Raw genomic sequence first — 4,857 nt, 5'->3', positions numbered from 1 at the left:
TATTTGTTTATGATCTGCTTAAACTTAGTTAAATTTATATTATATAGTATGCAGTTAAGGTTTCCAAAACTTTCAAATGGCTTCTGGTAGACTCCAAAATATAACTTATCTATCCCCTTAACCTGAAGTGTCTCTTTTCTCTTATCCCTCACTCTTTTGTGGAACTGGAAATTGGATCCAGGGCCTTCCCTCTAAGCTACATCAGCAAGCTTTTTAAAAATTTGAGACAGGGTTTTACTCTGCACCCTAAATTGCCCTTGTGCTCAACCTAGTGACATTTTGCCTCAGATTCTCAGTGTACTAGGATTACAGGTGTGTCTTGGTTACTTTTCTCTCATTGCTGGTACATAATACTCAATGTCCAAAATTAAGGAAGGAAGGATTTATGTATATCACTTTGTGGAGGTCAGTATGTAATCAGCTGGCTCCAAGGTAGTGTGGCATGGCACAGGTGGCAACAGTTCATGTCAGTGGAAGAAAAAAAAAGCAAGGCAGCGGGTAGGGGGGGCTTTTTTCCTTTCTCATATTGTAAGCAGGCTACCATGCCTCAGGGCAGATGCAGCATTAACACCATCTTGGTGCCCCTCTAATGAACAGTATGAGGAGGTTTATTAAGTGAGGACTCTGGGCCTCTGCTGAGTCAATTAAACTTCTCAAGATGACACAATAAATCAACCATTACAAGGTGCATACCTGCCATACACAGTTTTGAAGTATTTCTTTGAAAGAAGTGTCAGGAAAGTAAAACATTTTTTGTCCATTTAAACATGTGGGAAATATCAATTATGATGTGCTTAAATAGGTACTCTGTTAATGGCTAGGTCTTTCTACATGTGAATGTCTCATGAATGTCTTAAAGAGCTAGGGACATTCAAAGAGTATTAAGAATTGGAATGGCTGTGGCCTTAATCGGGAATTTATATTTTCTGTAAACTGATCTAAAAGCCCCTCACTTGTATTCTGCCTTAGGGAAGGTAAAATCAAAGTTAGATTCTTTCAGACTGCTCTATGAATTGGATATATTTAAACCAACTCACTGATGATGCTTTTTCAAAATGACCCTGAATATCCATCTGTTAGTTTCTTCTTGTCTTAAAAGCACTTAATTCAGAAGAATCCTGCTTCTAAGGTTGCAAAGACATGTCTACTTTCTTTCTTGCACATTTACAAATTCAACAAAATCAATATTTTTGATCTTGTTTTGTTTTTAAAAATATATTTAAATTTGCAAAAAGCCCATATGTTTACAAATGAAAACATTTAAACAGGTACATAATGAAAAGTCCCCCTCCCACCTCTGACTCCCATGTTCTTACTTTCTATTCTACCTTTCAAATTTAGCCATTCTGTAGCTTTCAGTATCACTGTGCACTGTTTCAGTTTCAGCATGTTTTATTCTGATGCTTTGATCTGTCAATTAATACCACAATATGAATATGTTCTCTTTTGAGACTTTGTATTAAGTTTTAATAACTAGTGAGACTAGCTTTCTCTGCTTGCTATAATTTTTAACTTTTTCTATTATTATTTATCTTTGTACCTGAAGACTAGAATCAGCTTCTTAAGTAGTAAATTTTTTAAAGAATTTGTCTGTAGAAACACAATAAAATTTCTGGAGGATAGATTTTCTATAGCACAAATGATATGCATTTTAGGAAACTGGAAGATAGCAAGAAGAGTTCATGTAGGATTTCTAAGTTACTGGCTGAGGTTTCTGAGCAGATATGGACTTGCAGCCAAGCATATAATAGAGTTTAAAAATACTACGTGAGCTAATAGTTTATGTGTTTGTGCGTATGCATGTGTTTTGGTGGGTAAAAAGAAAATAAAACATTAACTCTTTTTATACCTTTAATTTGAAAATAATTTCAAACTTCAACACAAGCTGCAAGATTAGTTTTAAAATCCACACTTGTGAAGAATAAGGGCATTGCCCTCTTAGTTTACCATTCAAATTCTGACTTTTTGAGTTTACCTAATCCTGTGTTTTACGTGGGAACAGTTTTTTCCTCAGTCTTTCATTCTCCTTTAAGATACTTGGAATTTTGAAGAATATGGGAATTTAAAAAATATTCTTTTTCTGGGTTTTGACTCTTCTTTTCTGATGATGAGATTCAAAGTATGCAAACAAAGATGGAATACTACATCAGTGGTGTTTCCTTTGTAAAGTCAGATCCAGCCACATAATTTGTATGAGTACCTAACTGGTACTTTAATTCTACAAGATATTGCTTATCTCTCACAATTGTTCCCTTACAAGTATTGTGAAAGGCAAACAGTGAGACAAAATAAATTTAAGAGCAATTTTATTAAGCCTTGAATCATTTATGAATCTGCACACAGTTAAAACCAGAAGAGGTTAGGAGAAAAAACCCAATTTGGGCCGGCCAAACAGCTCAGTGGATTAAAGCACCTGAAAGCAGGCACAGGAACCAGGGGTTCAATACCTGGGCCTGCCTTGCTGACCCTGCCCCCAAGGTGTGCTGAGGAAACAGCAATTGACACTGGTTTTTGTGGCGTGCCTGTAATCCCAGCTCTTGGGAAGCTGTAAACAGGTGGATCACTATAAGTTCAATCTAGTAGTGAGACCCTGAACACCCTGTAGACCCTTTCCTAAAAAAAGTACAAAATCAAAAACAAAAACAAAAAAAGGAAGCTCAATTTACAGATTAAGGTTGGTATTAAAGAAAATATTTGGGACCTGCCAGATAGCTCAGTGGATTAAAGCTCATGCTTAGGCAGATGAAAGCATTGGAGATTCGATACCTGGGTGGTGGAATGCACTTGTAATCCCAGCACTTGGGAAGCTGAAAACAGGAGAATCACTAAAAGTCCAATCTGTGTAGTGACACCCTATAGACCCCGCTGACACCCCGTGCACTCAGTACAGAAAAAGAAGGAAAATACTTGATTGGCTACAACTAGCTCAATTAAAGTATGATCCAGTTTAAAGTTTCTTGTTTCAGAAATGACAGTTAATTGGATATGACTAGGTGAAATTCAGTTTAAGAGTTTTTATTTGTCTCCAAATTTAGTGAACTGCAAGGAACTACAAATTAACTTTCAGTTAGCATGTGTAAACTGGATTTTAAGTGCAAAAGCATGGAAGGCTAATGGCTTCCTGCTTACTTTGTTTGAAAATAATAAGTGATCTATGGGAAATTATTTTAATAAGATCAATAATATGTAATTCTTTTGATTAAATGTGTCACTCTAAAAGTATTACCATCCATGAATTTTGCCTATACAGTGGTGCCTTGTTTCAAGAACTTAATTCATTTTACAGTTCTGGAAATTGTGGACATGTTCATATCGATGTGAGGAAGATGACTGTGGTAATTTTTGTCAACAGTTACAGCATTCTCAAACAAATAAACAAAAATAGAACAATTTGCAAAATCTTCTTGTTAAAAAAATTGTTTGCAAACAAAATCATTCATGAATTGAGGTATCATTGTAGTATCTATCTTTATTATGATGGCTGCAAAATTATCATTTTTATAACTGCATCAATCACTGCTCCTTTATCAAGGATTATACACCTTTTCATCTATGTATTTAGTTTTTTATTTATTCACTTTATGATATTGGATAATGGATACTTATTTTTTTAATTTATTTTTCTCTAGCAATGAATCCATTTTAGACATATGTTTGTACTCTCTATGTGGTTGTTTTCTGTCCAGGTAAGTTGTGCTTTTTTTATACTGCAGACTATGCCTATGTTTCTTTCTCATTGAATTCTCTTCTTGATAAACACACACACACGCACACACACACACACACACACACACACACACTGTAGAGTTCTTTATAGAAGTCATTCACTAGAGACTAAATAAATGATCAACTGGCTTGACAGTGCTGGCAATGACATTTGTATCTTCAAGTTATGGACATTAGGGAGTTTTCTTTTGTTAATCATTGTAATCAACACCCAATGAAACATTTCTCTATGGATCTTTGTAAAAATTATTTATAATAGTTAAAATAGAACATCAACATTTTAATTTAAGTACCTCTGAGACTGTTTTTATTAGAGATGCAAACTGTAGCATGTAAGTAATACAAAACATTTCCCTAATTCACAAACTGTAAACTTTTCTTTATATTGTATGTATACAGTCACATAGATAAATTTAGTTTGAATTTATTTTGTGAGGCAATAATGTCTATGCATCTTGTACTGGAATATAAAATTTTTAATGTAAAAGTTACTCCAGGGCCAGGAAGATATCTCAGCAGAATAAATGCTTGCCTCACAAGCACAGGGTCCTGAGTTCAATCCCTAGTACTGAAAAAAAAGGAATAAAATAAAATAAAATAAACGTTACTCCAATTGTCATTACCTAGCTGAATCTACCTGATCTGTTTCTTCCATGATATTCTGTAAAGCAGTACAAACAGATAATACTTTTCACAATAGTCTCAAAATCCAGATACAAATTTTGGAGACAACATATTGCTGGTGAGTTAAAAGTAAATCTATTTTTTTTCAATTAATTTTCAAGTATAAGAGAGACTTTTTAATATAGTAGAAATTAATTGCAATCTTTTGAACCTTGAGGATCCCTTCAGGAAACTTTATTTATAGATATACATGTACAGACACATCTTTTGTTGCTGTGCCATCTGTGTTTACAGATTTTTTTTCTATCCATCTACTTCATTCATTATTTCCAAGGTAATACAGTGGCAAGAGTCTTCCAACTTCAGTAGCATTCTCTCTTCCCTCTTTCCTACCCTCTTTGGTTACAGTATTTCCTCTCAACTATCCTAGCTCTGCTTTTGGAAGATGTTCTCTAAAACCATTAGTTGTTGTCTTAAGAGCCTTCTGGGTCCCTCTTCAGGGATTTT

Source organism: Octodon degus, unplaced genomic scaffold (assembly GCF_000260255.1).
Source record: "Octodon degus isolate 3935 unplaced genomic scaffold, OctDeg1.0 scaffold00309, whole genome shotgun sequence".
Taxonomy (NCBI): Eukaryota; Metazoa; Chordata; class Mammalia; order Rodentia; family Octodontidae; genus Octodon; species Octodon degus.
This window is presented reverse-complemented; position numbering follows the sequence as displayed.